The sequence below is a fragment of the Pinus tabuliformis genome, chromosome 5_1 (genome assembly GCF_031772625.1).
Source record: "Pinus tabuliformis cultivar Carrire ecotype Pingquan chromosome 5_1, CPIR1, whole genome shotgun sequence".
Classification (NCBI taxonomy): Eukaryota; Viridiplantae; Streptophyta; class Pinopsida; order Pinales; family Pinaceae; genus Pinus; species Pinus tabuliformis.
The window spans coordinates 828,080,524-828,097,681 of record NC_142305.1 but is presented as its reverse complement, the minus strand read 5'-3'; the positions used below and the strand labels follow the sequence as shown (position 1 = coordinate 828,097,681).

The window sequence follows — 17,158 nt, the reverse complement described above, 5'->3', positions numbered from 1 at the left end:
CCAAATACCATGTCTATATTGAGGACTCTAGAGTCATTTCCAGGGTTTATCACTTCCACCATAGGAAGCTTAGAGAGGTTATTGAGATCGAGACACAAGCTAGAAATCTTAATAGGGATGATGGTTGGAAATTGAGTAAGAGCTAGATTTTGGCCTTCTCTTCGTGATTCCAACCCATATCTTTGTACTCGATGTGTCTATTTCTAAATATTATTTATTTGTAATATTAGTTATTTGTTGCATTTTACCATTTATGGTCCCCTATCTCTTTATTACTATTTAAAATTTTTCTATATTATGATTTATTTTGTTTAACATAATTATTATAAATATACTCCTAACATTTTCTTTTTCTTTTTACATAAATAATATTTTATAACCTTTTCTTAACCCTTTATCTTTATTCAGTTTTTGCAATATTATAAATTTATTTAATATAATTAAAATTATTAAATAAACTCCTAACTACTTTATAAATATATAATATCATTTTTTATAAATATATAATATCATTGTACCAATTCTTAACCATATTATTTATAAATCTATTAAATTTTTATTATTATAATTAGTTTATTTAATATAATGAAAATCCCTAAAAACTACTTTATATTAAATATACAAATTCTTATCCCTTAGAGCTTATTTTTAAATTAGTTATTCTTACTTAGGAATAATTTAATTGAAAATTTATAAACTCCTAACAACTACTTACTTTATATGGATAACATTTTGCAACCATTCTTTACCCATATAGGATTATTTTAATTAATTTAAGAATCATATAGGATTATTTTAATTAATTTAAGAATCATTCTTAATTTATTACTTAAAAATTAATAATTATGATTTTAATAGCTACTTTATAACTTAATATATAACTTTTTAAATAAAAATCTTAATTGCGATTTCTAAGAATATTTTATTTACCTCATTAACTAATCACTAATGGTTAGTTTTCAACAACTAACTATGGACAATGATGCATCCATGCTATTTATTCTTGAAGTTTGATTGACTTTTTCACCTTGTCCTAAGATGAACCACATTAGTTGGTTCGAAACTTTACCAAATCCTAACGTTGTGATTAATCCGAAAGACATTTATCTACTAAGAAAGAGAGTTGTTTCCAAATATAAGAGACATGTATTAAGATTTTAATGTGAAGAGTGTGGTTCATAGATAAATTATTTCAATGCCAACTACGTATTATTGAGTTGAGAGGCCCATTCTATAACCTAGTATGAGGGGATGTGTAAGTTTGTTCGTCCACTCGTGCCCCTTTAGAATAAAAATAAAAATAAAAATTATGTTCTAAATAGAAAAATAATGTCGGCTATAATTAAAAAAAATGAATATGCTATAAAGTAATTAGAAGTAAAAATACTTTTCAAAAATATTTCAACAAGAGATTTAAATAAATTATTTGAAGATCTATGTTAATGTCACAACTCCTTATATTTCCCCGAGGCTTAACTACCATTTCGAAGTGAAACTATAAATACAAAGACAATGATCACATGGAGTTAGAAGCCAAATTAAGGAATTAAAAAAATAATATGGATATCCATGAATGTAGAGGGTTATAATGGTTATATCCAAACATATTTATATAAATACATATTTCATTGCATCAACAATCCTATACCCAATACATGCGTAGCTGGACAACACAATGTTCAAACTTTAGGTTTCCAACCCCTATGTATTAATACATTTTACGACACTATGACTCACCTATGAATAAGACATGTTAACACATTTATTTTATTGCCGCCCTTCTCCACTGATGGTGCATATGCGAACTCTTTAGAGGGTGTATTGTGATCATTCACTTGGAAATTTACTCCTTTGGATGTGATGAGGGATCAACAATCCTTCGTGGCTTGGGGAAATTGTAGGGAAACTAACCCGCCCCCTTCCCGCTTACGGACCTCATTTGTATGTCTTCTTGTTCCAACTTATGTGCTCTGCTACCTATCAGGGTTTAATGTTACGGTGGTTTCCTCTGTAATATTTCTTCGGCCCTATGCTCATCTACAAGCAGACCGGTGTCGACTCTAACGTTTGGTAAGAATTTGAACCATGTTTCCCTTTATGACTTGTTTGTTGGATTTATTCGCTTATATAGTTTTCCCTCATGCATTACCTGACTGGTTGTCCTACAGGCTACTCATCTCTGCACTTTTCTTCCTGAGAAGGTATATGGCTCCATAGACGCACTCTTATAGGTAATGTTGTTGCTTATCCGGTGACCGGGGTTGTTATTACACTGAAATAACCTTACATTCTAAATATTGGCAATAATAGGCTGTAGGTACACCCTTTTCGACCAAGGTTACCTTCAACAAGCACGCAAGTATGCCAGGTGAGAAAATTTTTGGGGTTACAAAACATTGGCAACAATACTCTGTATTTTTATAGTTTCAGGTTTTTATATGTCTCATTCTTTTCATGACGACTTTGGCAGATTCATCACTCAAGCCTTTGTTTCGTTTACAACTAGGTAATACATCTTCTTAAGCAGTGACCAATGATTCCTCTGTTGAACCATGTGTAGGTATTTTCCCTTATTGCTTTCGACTGGAATGAATACATGTAGTCTCATTCAAATTGTTAAAGATAAATCCTACATGGTTAGGTCAGGAGTTTGTCTATGATAGATGTTTTTCCCCATGAGGGTTTCGACTGTTAAATTTAAATATAATGTTAGGGGTTTCATAATTTTTACTATAAATAATGATGTATGGTGGTGTTGAGGACAATTTTTTTAATGTTAAAGGACTTATTTCGGTTACCATGTTGTTGTCCTGAACTCAAATCACTTATGGACATTTTATATATATAATATGGTCTGAATTTTATATGGGTTATGTTTGATTGTTATTGTAAATTCAATATCTATGTTTTCCATACATATTCTTTGGTTCTTTTTTAGTGTTCGACCTTGCACAAATTGTTTAGTATTGTTTACTATATTTTCCGGAACATAGTTGATAATTTTCTATTATATTTTTATAAATATTAAGAAGATACTACTTTACTGTGTATGGGTGACTTTGCTGGTCAAGGGTTACAGGAGCTAGTTGTTGTTTTCTTAAAAATTATGTAACAAATTTCCATTCTTCTTGTTTTGGTACAATTCCTGATAATTTTCCCTTCGAGTTTCTGTTCTAGTGAGGCAAGGACTATATCTGGGTTTCCAGTTCCCTTTCAGGCCTAGAGAAATAACCTTCTCCTCGCTAGAACCCTAGTTCACTAGGGTATTACCTTTAGACATTTTCTCATGCTATAGCCTTAACATGACACCTTTCATTGTTTTACTTGTGGTTTCCTTATAGGAATGGGAATGTCTCCCCTTAACTACTGTTCTAATAACAACAGGCCAACCCCATGCCTTATCTCAGTTCATACATTTAAATAATTTTCCCTGTCTTCTGTGGCATGCACAACTCCATAGTAGGTTCCTGCTTTCGGTCTACTGTAATAAATCATTTACTTAAACAAAACTCTAATATTTCAATTTCCCACTCTTGTAGTATTACTCCTATTAACATTACTCTTAAATGTATATACATGTATCATTCCAAAGAAAATACAAAATTTGTAAAAGGTACTTATCTGATTCCTGGTTAGTTCCATCAATTGTGAACCTCAACCACAGGTGAACAATGCTCCACCCAACTTTGAGACCAATATTTCTCACTTTGTTTCCCCTCGAGCTCACCTCACACCTAGAGTAGTTTACATGAAAGTACTAGGTTATCTGATCATAACTAGACTTAGCCAATTAAAAAGGTATAAGATTCCTAACTCTTGATCAACTCCACTGGCTAACCCTATCTAGAGTCATTCTAGTCCAAGCTTTCCTTCTGAGCACTCTCCTTTTTGCCTCAGGTTCTGATTCCCCTCTTGGCTTTCTTTTTGGGAGTTTTAACTACCTCACCTGTAACTTCCCAACTACCTAGGGTGGGTCTCCTTTAGCATCGTTATTTCATTTTTCATATAAAACATTCGTTTTCATATTCTCCCCGGGAGAGCCTAGGCGGATAACTACCTCACCTGTAACTACCCAACTACTTGGGGTGGGTCTCCTCTAGCATCGTTTTTTCAATTTTCATATAAAACATTATGCATAGCACATTATGCACATTAACCATACGATTCAAAATAAATTTATGTGTACATATATGTTTCCATTTATAGTTCAGCCTCCGTAATATAATAAAAGAAAACAACTTTCTTCTACTGCAGTAAATAGTAACTAAATTTTTACAAAGGTTACTAGGGGTCATCACATCTTTCCCCTTAAACGAAAAATTGTCTTGGTGTTTCCTAAATTTAGAACAGGCTGGGGTATGCTTCTTTCATAAGCTTCTTATCCTCCCAGGTAGTCTCCTCTGGACTAAAGTGCTGCCACTGCACCTTAACTTGGATGATAACTTGTTTCTGCAACATTACTTCTCTCCAATTTAGAATGTGTAGGGGTTCGACCAAAAATTCTCCATACGAATCGACCTATACCCATAGCCATGAACCACTATTAGCTTTTTTCACTAACATTAGTATTACATATACATAATACACATCATAAAAATTAATTACCTATATATCCTTCCAATCAATGATATGTTTAGGATCATAAATGTATTTTTTTAATAATGAAACATGAAACACATTATGAAATCGTATGTGGCTAGTTAAGGCTAATTGGTACGCCATTGGCATGACTTGGGCTAAGATATGGAAAGGACCCCATAATCAGGTGCCAACTTAGCATAGCCTCCCTAGTGCAAAGTACTCCTTTTAGGCTTCACCCTTACATACACATGGTCTCCTACTTGGAATTCCCGAAAATTCGCTTCTTATCAACATATATTTTCTGGCGGTCTTGGGTGGATTTTAAATTCATCCTTACCTTTTTCACTGCTTCCTCCATTTCTTTTAACATATCAGGTCCTAAGATAAGTTTGTCTTTTAAACCTCAAAGAGGCTCATCTTTAGGGAGTTGTGATAATTGTTATTATAAGAAAATTCCACCAAGTGAATATAGCCTTTCCACTTAGTTGGTTGTTGCATCACATACATTCTTAGCATATCTCTGAGTACTTGATTTACTTATTTAGTTTGACCATCTGTTTGAGGGTGGTATCAGTGATAAACTGTATTTGTGTGCCTAGTCCCTCGAACAGAGCCTTCTAGAATGTAGAAGTAAATTTGACATCCCTGTCAGAAATTACTACTCTTGGTATTCCATGCAACCGGAAAATTTCTTTCATAAATATGTTGGCAATTTGGACTATTTTATAAGTAGATTGTATTGGGATGAAGTGTGTCAACTACTACCATTATAGAATCATTTTGTTTCTTAGTCTTAGGTAGACCAATAATAAAATCAAGCGTGATAACCTCCCATTTCCATTTGGGAATGGGTAATGGATGAAGCAACCCAGCTGGATGCTGGTGTTCTATCTTCACCTGCTGGCATTCCAAACATCTAGATATTCAGCCACTTCTTTCTTCATGCCTGACCAGAAATATTCTTTTCTTAAAGCAGTGATCATATTTTGATAGTCTGGATGATCTGTATAAGGACTTTTGTGATACTCATCTAGAATAAAACATTTAATACTTCCTTGATTGGGAACGTACATTCGACCCCGGTATATTAACAAGTTTTCAACATTCATTTCATACTTGAGTTGTCATTCATTTCTATTTGGGTCCTTTGCCTCTTGTAACAGGAATTGATATTTCGGATCAACTTTAGCAACTTTTTCAATTTATTCTTTAAAAATAATTTCGGTTTTACAGAACAAAATTTCATAAATACTGTTCACTTTCCTACTTAAAGCATCCACCACACTATTTTCTCTACCTTTCAGATGTCTAATCTCAAATTCAAATTCACTTAAAAATGCAAACCAGCACACATGTCGAGCATTCAGAGTGGGCTGCTGAAAGTTATTGGTTAGAATGTGTGATCAATCATAAGCATAAATCTCTTCCCAAGTAAATAATGTCGCCACATTTTTAAGGCATGGATTATAGCCATTAGTTCCAAGTCATATGTCGAATACTTCTGCTCATGTTCTTTCAGTTTTCGGGACTCATAGGCCACAACCTTGCCTTCTTGCATTAGAAATCCTCCCACACCCTCCTTGCAGGCATCAATACAAACAATAAATTATTTGCTTGGGTCAACAATCCTTAAAATAGGAGCAGTGGTAAGAAAGTGTTTTAATTGGTCAAAACTATGTTGACACTCCACAGTCCATTTAAAGATTCTTCCTTTCTTTTGTAGAGAAGTAATGGGATAGGCTACTCTTGAAAAGCCCTCAATAAACCACCTATAATATCTAGCCAAACCCATAAATGATCTTATATCAGCTACATTTTTGGGTACAGGCCATTCCATTATGGCTTTTATCTTTTCTAGATCAACTGCTATTTCATCCTTAGTAATAACATGGCCCAAGTACTAAATATGCTCCTTGAAAAACTCACACTTGTTGTATTTTTCATACAATTGATGTTACCTCAAGGTCTGTAAGACAATCTGCAAATGTTTTTTGTGTTCTTCCATGTTCCTGGAGTAAACAAGAATATCGTCTATAAAAATCAACACAAATTTATCCAAATACTGGTGAAATATACTATTCATGAGACACATGAATGTTGTTGGAGCATTGGTCAACCTAAAGGGCAGCACCAAAAATTCGTAGTACCCATAGCGAGTCCTGAAGGTTGTTTTGTAAATATCTTCCTCTTTTATCCTTATCTGGTGGTAACCATATTGCAGGTCAATTTTGGAAAATATAGTTGCCCCTTTTAACTGGTCAAATAAATCATCAATGCGGGGAAAGGGGTATTTATTTTTAACCGTTAAATTATTTAATTGTCTATAATCTATACACAACCTCAAAGTGCCATCCTTCTTCCTAACAAACAACATCAGAGCTCCCTAAGGTAACATGCTTGGATGAATATATTTTTTGTCCAATAATTCTTGCAGTTGCATTTTTAACTTAGTTAATTCTGGGACAGTCATATGATAAGGTGCTCTAGATATAGGAGCAACTCTAGGAGCAAGTTTAATATGTTTCTCTTAGGAGGTAATATCGAAATGTCCTCAAGGAATACACTTGCAAACTCATGCACATTGGGAAGGTTCTCTAAGGTATCGATCTTTTCTTTTGGATTGGTATATCCCACCTGCACCGCATAAAATTGACACCCTTTTCTTATACATTTTGCTAGTTGTGATGTTGTAATAGGTCTCAACTTCAGAGGTCTTTTTACTCCCTTCACCTCCTATCTTCTACCTTCTTTATTTAGATAAATAATCATTTTGTTCTTACAGTCTACAAGATACCAATGCTTTTCTAACCAGTCCATGCCGATTAAAACATCATATGATCCTAGGGGTAGAATATTTAAGTTTGTAGTTATTGGTTGATATGCTAATACCACTGGAAAATTATCTATTTTTGCTGTCACCCTTCTCTTAGCCCCCATAGCCAACTATACAATCCATGGGTTCTTAAATTTTATTGTTTTTAATTGACATTTATCCACTATCTTGGGGCTGACATAACTTAGACTTGCCCTTGGATCAATTAAAATAGACACAATATGGTTAAAAATTGTACCTTCGAATTCTATCATAGTTGGTTGATACTCCACCTGATGGTCCTCCAAATCTGCATTAATTCTGGGAAGACTTCTTGCTACATCCCCTACTATATATGCTTCTTGAATCTAAGATACCTACTCTGCTCCCTTTCGGTAAGGACAATTTTTAACATAGTGTGGTCCCCCACATCCCCAAAACTGCAATGGGGGTCTGGCCACCATCTCAGGTTCAAATTTTTTAGGTGGCTCATTAGCTTTTGGTTCATTTTTTGTTTTAAATTTCTGCTGAGGCTTACCTACATTCCTATTCTGTAGATTCTTATAAGAACTTTTAAAGCTTGAAGACTTAAACCCCTTAGCATTTTGTGCCTGTTTCAATCCTTTTCCATTTCTTATTGTTATCGTCTTTTTGTTTTATTTGTTGATAACATATCAATACTTTCCTAATCACTTTATCCATACTTTTGGGATTATTAATTTCCAATTGAACCTTCGCTTTTTTTTCTTGTATGTAAGGAACATACCTCAATAATGAGGTCAATTTTGTTATAAATTCATCCATTGTAAGATACCACAATCAGAGATTGGGGAATTATTTGGCCTTTTCATCATAAAAGTGTTTTGTTAGGTACTTGTCTCTAAAATGCCTCTGAAAATATTCCCATGTCACTTCCTCTTCATCAATCTTCCTTACTGTCTCCACTTCTTACCACCATAGGGTGGCTTTGTCTTGCAATTGATAAATCACCAGGAAAGCCCTCAAATTGTGATCATATTCATAAATATGGAAATACTTATTCATATTAATGAGGCAGGCTTCTGTAACTTCTTCATGATCAGCATTAAACATTGATGGTTTAATTTTCTTGTATTAAATTAGGTTTCTCATTAGCTTTTGGTTCATTTTGTGTTTTAAATTTATGCTAAGGCTTACCTACATTCCTATTTTACAGATTCTTATAAGAACTTTTAAAGCTTGAAGACTTAAACCCCTTAGCTTATATTTAATTAGGTGGCTCATTAGCTTTTGGTTCATTTTGTGTTTTAAATTTCTACTGTGGCTTACCTACATTCCTATTCTGTAGATTCTTACAAGAACTTTTAAAGCTTGAAGACTTCAACCTCTTAGCATTCTGTACTTGTTTCAATCCTTTTCCATTTCTTATTGTTATCATATTTTTGTTTTATTTGCTGATAACATATCAAGACTTTCCTAATCACTTTGTCCATACTTTTGGGATTATCAGATTCCAATCGTTCCTTCATGAAAATAGGTAAACTACTTATGAATTGTTGAACCTTCACTTTTTTTCCTTGTATGTAAGGAACATACCTCAATAATGAGGTCAATTTGTTTTAAATTCATCCATTGTAAGATACCACAATCGGAGATTGGGGAATTATTTGGCCTTTTCATCATAAAAGTGTTTTGTTAGGTACTTGTCTCTAAAATGTCTTGAAAATATTCCCAGGTCACTTCCTCTTCATCAATCTTCCTTACTGTCTCCACTTCTTACCACCATAGGGTGGCTTTACCTTGCAACTGATAAACCGCCAGGCAAGCCCTCAAATTGTGATCGTATTCGTAAATATGGAAATACTTATTCTTATTAATGAGCCAGGCTTCTGTAACTTCTTCATGATTACCATTAAACATCGATGGTTTATTTTCTTAAACTCACCTTGTAATTCCATTTTCTGCCTTTTTGGTCCTTTATGTCCTGATGCATTATCAGACTCTTCTTTGTTATTTTCTTGATCTCCCTCTGATTTTGGATTAGCATCTCTTTGTCTCCCAACCCTGTTTCCATGGTTAGGACTTGGGTTAGGGGGTTGGTGGTTCTGTCTGTCAGAAACACTCTTCATAATTCTTTCTTTCTCTTGCATCAGTCTTTCATTGCTGGCTCTCAATCTTCCCATCTCAATTTTTAACTACCAAATTGTCTCGAACAACACAACATTTGTGTTTCGATATTCCTCTCCCAGTTGAACCCACATTTATGGATTAACTTCAACAGTTGGGTTTGGGCCAATTCCAGCTATTGGCCTTCCTGGTGGCATATGCCTAACTCTCCTCATGGTGTCCTTTATTTTTTTGCTTAAGCAAGTATGGATCCTTCTATATCAATGAATCAAAAAATATTGTACAGCATAAACCACCGTCCTCTCGTCGACGAAGAGACAGAAAGGAAAAAAACAAAAGCCTCCAAGGGCTACCCACTACAGCATTACATATAAAGAATTAAGTCTAAGGCATTATTGACAAGACCCTCGACCAACCTATGGAAAGCCTGCAAGCTATCGCATGGCCTCCCTCTAGAAAACCCCTGTCTAACAAACTGACCCATCAGAACAAGAATATCGACGACCGAGAAAAAGACACATCTCAAAAGAGCCCGAATTATACCAGCCCGGCCCCACTAAGTTGCACTTTGTCAAACCACTGTTGATTCACAGCCCCCGAATCCAACGGATGAGAAGGATATCACAACTGATAACAAGGAGGAAAGATAGTCCGCGATGGAGGGCGGTTTTCCGCCCCCCCTCCCTGCCACGTGTTGTAGTTTGAATGGGATCGCTGCGAAAAAGCGAAAACCATTCCCACTCTGAGTGCCGTGCAATCAACCCAAAACCACCTGGGAGGTGGTTTTGCAAACTGGACGCCGTAAACTGAAACCCTTGGTTGCCAAAAGACCTGGTTCCTTTGGCAAATGCTGAACTACCTCGCCTTGGATTGGGAAAAAGCCAGGGTGAATGTGTTCCATCGAGCCGAGACTTAAGAGAAACATCTGAGATCTGCACCACCCATACACTTTGAGTCTGGTCTACCAGACAAGGTTCTGTTTCATCCACCAACATTACCCAAACAGAAGGTTTACCCACGGGAAATTCAAATCGAGCTATTCCCCATGGTATTGAGTCTAAACACCTGCCTATCATCTTCTGCCTGATCACAACATAGAGCTTTCAGTCTACTAGGTCTCAATTCCTGCCACTTCATTGACCCATTTTCCCTTGTGCAGTTGACCCCCTGGTTGGCCAAAATATCCATTAGCTTGTTTGCCTTTCTGCAAACATGGTGGAAACTGATAGTGCGCAGGCCCTGAAGATGGATTTGAATTCTTTGGAAAACACAAGTTAGTTTCCAATGTTTAGAGACTTTATCCGTTGCGGTTCCATTGTGAATTTTTTGCACAGAGTTGATAATTAACTCTGAATCTGCCTCTATCATGACATTTTGACAGTTATCCCACTTCAGCAATTCCAGGCATTGTTCCATAGCCATAAGCTCGACCATGTTATTGGTGGTTGTACCTAGGTGGTAAAGAAAGATGCTAACGATACTTCCCTCAGAATTTCTGAGTACACCTCCATACCCTGCTGTTCCCGGGTTCCCCTTTGAAGCCCCATCAATATTGTATTTTAAATAACCTTCTGGAGGGGGATGCCAAAATTCCTTTTCCGTGTCCGACGAAATGATCTTCCTGTCAATGCCTAGGAGTGTGAGCCTCTGTAACCCCAGCTACCTGTGAATCTTTAAATCTGCATATGAGGGGGGATTTTTGGGGAGGGTGCGAACAGTGGTACTCACAGTCTCCTTGAGCTGTTTCAGGATTAACTCCAGCAGGTGTTGAGGGGTTTTCCTTTCACCCTTAAAAATTCTTTTGTTCCTCTCCTTCCACACGTTCCATATGATGAAGCTTGGAATAAGAGCCCACGCTGAGTTAAGAATTTCATTATCCAAATTTTTTTTCCTCCAATTGGTGAGGGTACTAATGATGCTCCTTTTGTCCCTATCAGAATGTTGAAAGATTGCAGCAAATAAATCCCATAACCAGGATGTGAAAATGCAATTGTTGAGTAAATGTTCCAAGGTTTCTTCTTGAGCTTCACATAGCAGGCATCTTGAAGGCCCCTCTACACCTCTCTTTCTTATGTTATCCCAAGTCAGAATTTTCTTATGATAAACGACCCACATGAAGAGTTTGATTTTCATCCAGCCTGGATGTTTCCAAAGGTTTTTCCAGATTTTATCTGGAACCAGGGGATCTAGCTCAAGGAGAATGTTTTTTGCTTCCTTAAGATTGAAGGTGCCCTCTTTGTTATCTCCCCATCTCAGTTGGTCTTGTCCCTCTGCCGCTAAGATCTTCCTGTGTTCTATAATTTTCTTGAGCTCCTCTACTTTGGTTTTCAGGAGAATGTTGTTGCTGCAATCTATGTTTCTCCACTTTTCTGTAAGCTGAGAATGTATCCAGAAATCCTTAACCTTTATTAAACCTTGTGAATCCGACTCCTGTTTAAGATCTAGGAAATCTTCTTTTACCAGAATTGATTCTTGCTTCCATTTATCTTCCCAGAAAAGAGAAAGATCTCTATCTTTGATTTCCCAGAAGCTATTCTCTTGTACTATTCTTCTATTTTCCCAGGCTTTGTTCCAAATATAAGAACCTTTTATATTTCCTGACATTCTTATAAGATCATTGTTCTGCTAGGAATTAACATATTTTTCTTTCCATATCTTTGCCCATTGAGTATCTGGTTGTTGAACCTAGCGCCACCAAATTTTGGCCCCTAGAGCCTTACTGAGAATCTCCTGATCATCCAATCCTAGCCCTCCATGGTTCTTGGGCTTACAAATTTTATCCCATGACACCAAGGGCCATTTCCTCGTAGTCTCCTCCATACCCCAAAGGAAGTTTCTTTGAATATCCCTAAGTTGCTGAAGGACCCCTTTTGGGGCTGGGAGGGCTGATAACATGAAGATGGGATTGCTTGAAGCACTGCTTTTGTAAGAACTAGTCTACCAGCAAGGCTTAAAGATCTGATAGTCCATTTACTGACTTTATCCTGTAAATTGTTGATCAAAGGCTCCCATATACTTTTGTGTAATGGTTTTGCCGTTAGAGGGACTCCTAAATATGTTGAAGGAAGGGAATCCCTTTGGAAGCCAAGAATTCTAGAGATATTTTTCTGAATAGCAATATTGGTATTGAAGAAAAATATTTTTGATTTGGAGAGATTTACTTCCATACCTGAAGCTGAGGCAAAAAGATTTAGAATTCTTTTGTAGTTAGAAGCTTCTTGGACTGTGGGGAGTCCCTGAAGCATGGTATCATCTACAAATTGTTGGTGAGTCAGAGCTTGCCCATTATCAGTAAGCTTCAGGCCTTTAATCTTTCCTGAAGATTGCGCCTGCTTAATAGCTCTCCCCAGCCCTTCCATCAAGATAATAAAAAGAAAGGGGGATAGCGGGTCTCCCTGTCTGAGGCCTCTAGAAGGACTGAAAATCTCTGAGGGGGAGCCATTGACCAAAATAGAAAAGCTGGAGGAGGTTACCAGAGCCATTACCCATCTAACCCAGATATGATCAAATCCAAAAGCGATCAACATTTTCTTAAGGTAGACCCAGTTTACCTTGTCATAAGCCTTGGCAATATCTAATTGCATGATCATACCCGCCTGCTTCTTGCTAGTTAAAGAGTGCACCACTTCTTGCGCTTGAATGATGTTATCCAGAATTTATCTGCCTTCCACATAACCTGATTGCTCCCCAGAAACTAGGACTGGAAGCAAAGGTTTGAGTCTGTTAGCCACAACCTTTGATATAATCTTGTAGATTACGTTGCATAGGGCTATGGGTCTGTATTTATCCGGAGTAAGAGCAATCTCCTGTTTGGGGATCAGGGCTATGAAGGAAGTATTGAGGGCTTTCAGAATGGTTTTATTTGACCTGGAATCCTCCACCACATTCAATATGTCCTGCTTAACAATGTTCCAACAAGCTTTGAAAAAGTCCACATTGAAACCATCTAGGCCCGGTGCTTTTCCATTCTGCATGTCTTTGATTACATCTTTTAACTCCCCTTCCGTTACTGGTCTATTGAGGTTGAAGTTGTCCTCCCTGGAAACCAGTTTTGGTATGTTTCTAGTAATCTCCCTGATAGCTTGCTCTCTGTCTGAAATATTTTCCTGTGTTATACCTTGGAAGTGGTGGATTAACACAACTTCTATAGCTTTATGGGATATCTAAAGTTCCCTTGCTTCATTCTTGATTGAAGAGATATTATTGTGAACTCTATTGGCCATGGTGGTTCTATGAAAGAACTTAGTGTTGCGCTCTCCTTATTTTAACCATTGAACTCTGGATTTTTGTCTCCAAAATATTTCCTCTTGTTTACATAGATCCTCCCATTTTTGATAATGTTTATCCACTTGTTCACTGATATTTTTATCAAAGCCTTCCTTGATTAGAGTCTGGTTAAGAGCCTGCATTTTGTTTTCCACTACTCTCTTTTCTTCAAAAATATTACCAAAATCCTTCCTATTCCATTCCTTAAGTCGGCATTTTATGTGCTTTAGTCTCTTGTGGAGAAGATACATTCTGGTTCCCTGAACCTGCAAGTCCTCTGACCACCATTTCTCAATGTTGCTTGTGAAGTCTGGGTGTGACAGCCAGATATTTTCAAATCTGAAGGGTTTATTTCTAGGAGTACCTATACCCTTGATTTCCAATTGGATTGGCCAATGATCTGAGCCTCCAAAGGGAAGAACTCGTGCTGTTACCTCTTTCCCATCTAGCATAAGATTCTCAGAGATGAAGAATCTGTCTAGCTTTGAGGCGACTAGGGCATCTCCTCCTCTCCTGTTATTCCAAGTAAATAGGCCAGTATTCCAATTAGTATCAACAAGTTTTATGTTGTCAGAAAAAGTTTGGAAGGCCATGGAGTCTTTACTTAGAGATCTTGTTCCTCCTTTCTTCTCTGAAAGGGACTTAATCATGTTAAAATCCCCTCCCATGATCCAGGGTATATCTGCATGTCTGCTCCTGAGATCCACCAGGGTATCCAGAAAGTTAAGTTTGTCATCTATTCTCTGAGGACCATAAACATTTGTGACCAGAAAGGTATCCCTTTCTCCTACTGGTTGAATGACAATCGACAAGTAATTTCTGGATGCCTCAGCATCCAGAATGCCAATTTTGTGGGGATTCCAAAGAGTAAGTAAACCCCCTGCTGTATTCTCTGCTTTTACTTCGAGAAACTCATAGCTGCTAAGCCATTTACTGTGGATATGTCTTACCTTTTGAATGGAACATTTCATTTCTTGGATAAACATTATATCCGATGTTTCTTGTTTCATTCTGTTGCTAAGCATTCTCTGCTTTCTCTTACTCCCTAGACCTCTAATATTCCAAGATGTCAACTTCATTATAAAATATTTTTAAAGGAGTAGTTGGCTAGATCTTTCATCTTACCTGAATCAATCATCAGCTTTCCACACTCCATCAAGAGTTCATTCTGCTTTTTCCTTCCTCTTTTCTTGCCTGGGTTTCTATTAACTGGTCCCAGTGTAGTTTTCATCGTTTTCACGCCTCTGTTGTCCTGCTTGTCTATGTTGTTACATCGCTCTGACTTCCCAGTCTGCGATCTCCATAGAAACAGTTGTTGTATTCTGCTGAGTTCCTCTTGAGGTAGCGAATCCACTCCCCCCGTAGTACCCTGCCTCAAGAAGCCTTCTAGGTCTAGGTTTTCTTTGTCAAGAATTTCTAGTAGTTCATGGTCCTCTGGGTCCGTATCATTCTGGGTCATTTCCTGATCTATTTCCTGTTCCACATCGCTCATAGTGGCTTCTTTCTGGTTCCCATCATTTTGTGTTTGTTCTAGGTTTTTCCTTTCCTCCTTTTCTGCAGAACTCCCTTCCATAGCTTGATCTTCTTTAGTAATCTCTTCCTCTTCCTGAAGCACCTGAAAATTGTTCTGCCTAAACTGTTGTCCTTCGCGCTGCTGATTTTTCGGCCCTCTTTTACTTCCTTTACTTCGGTTAACCACTTTCTGAAAGCCATCTGATTCTTTCATTGTATTACTTCTGCTTTTATTTATTTCTTTGTTGAGCGGACAGTCTCTGAAGAGATGTCCATGTTCATGGCATTTGCGACATCTGAATGGAATGTGCTCATAGTCTACTATTTGCACCCATTCTTCATCAAAAACTTCCAGGATTATCTCCTCTGGCAGAGCTCCTGATAGATCCATTTCCACACATATTCTAGCAAAGGAAGTATATTTTCCTCTTCTAGTGGCTTCAGAGGCTTTAACGTAGCGACCTAATTTATTCCCTATGGCAGCTAACGATTCATTTTGCCAGTAATCAAGAGGTAGAGAGTAGAGCCTTACCCAGACTGGAACTGAGGTGAAAGTCTCCTTTTCTGGGACAAAGTTCATTATCCATGGTCTCATGTAGAGCCCTGCAGCAGTAAAGAAGTAGGGCCCTCCTTCAAATATTCTGTCCTTGTCTTCAATATTTGTGAACACCACCGTGAAGAAACCCTTGGACCCAAGATGAAGCTCTATGCCTCCTTTAGGTTTCCAGTGGTATTTGATCCACGACTGTAGGGCTTTTTCAGTGGGCCATAGTCCCATGAACTTACAGATGATGGCATATGTCCCCATGTGTTCCCTGTATGCCTGCAGCTCTGGATTATTTAAAATCACCCTGGGAGTTATATCTGTTTTGGGTTTGCAGGGTCCCTTGTGTTTTTTGTCTTTAGTTTCTTGTTCTTTGTCTTCTACCTCCTTGTCTTTTGTGCCATATTGATCCTTTTCTATGGGTTCTTCTATTCCCTCTTCCATGATTTTTTTCCTTCCACCCCTGTTTCTCTAACATTTTCTAGAGGCTTCTTTCCCCTGCTGGCCAAGGCCTCCTTGTAGGAGGGAGTGGAGCCCCCTCCTCTACCACCCTTCATAGGGTTCTTTGCCTGCCCCTGTGTGCACTGAACTCTATTCGCTCTTCCCTGTTCGCGCTCCCGGCTCCTCATTCTTCTTCAGTATCTCCTCCTCATGGTGTCCTTTCTCTACTCATTGTTAACACAAATAAATTCTCTTATTCCTTGTCACCCCAAAGGTCACAATGCTATAACTGGGCTCTAATACCACTTGTCACAATTTCTTATATTAGCTTGAGACTTAACTACCATTTGATAGTGAAACCATAAATACAAAGATAATGGCCACATGGAGTTAGAAGCCAAATTAAGGAATTAAAAAAAAGAAAATGGATATCCATGAATGCAGAGGGTTAGAATGGTTATATCAAAACATATTTATATAAATAAAAATTTCATTGTATCAATAATCCTATACCCAATACATGCGTAGTTGCACACCATAATAATCAAACTTTAGGTTTCCAACCGCTATGTCTTAATACATTTTACGACACTATGACTCAACTATGAATAAGACATGTTAACACATTTATTTTATCACACCTCCTCTCTGTTGATGGTACATGTTCGAACTCTCTAGAGGGTGTACTGTGTTAGGGTCCCACCCTAACCCCCTTATTCATGTAGTAGGATCGAGTCATAGTTATAGTTAAGTAAGGAGTCAATAAAGCCCATATTAATAATTGTAAGTGGTTAACCCGCAACTAATGACGGGACCACAGTTAGTTGCAAATGGGCCATGGTATTAGATAGATGGTATTAATAAGAACCATGGTATTGCATGTATGAGTCATATAT

General features: G+C 37.2%; 1 long non-coding RNA gene across 1 annotated transcript; it reads left to right on the top strand.

Moving 5' to 3' along the window:
- The first annotated feature begins 1,785 nt into the window (after positions 1–1,785).
- Positions 1,786–2,526, top strand: LOC149167459 (uncharacterized). The gene is made up of 4 exons (XR_016260556.1): positions 1,786–2,070; positions 2,169–2,231; positions 2,311–2,368; positions 2,471–2,526. It is a non-coding gene; the product is annotated as an uncharacterized LOC149167459 (long non-coding RNA).
- The last annotated feature ends 14,632 nt before the right edge of the window (positions 2,527–17,158 follow it).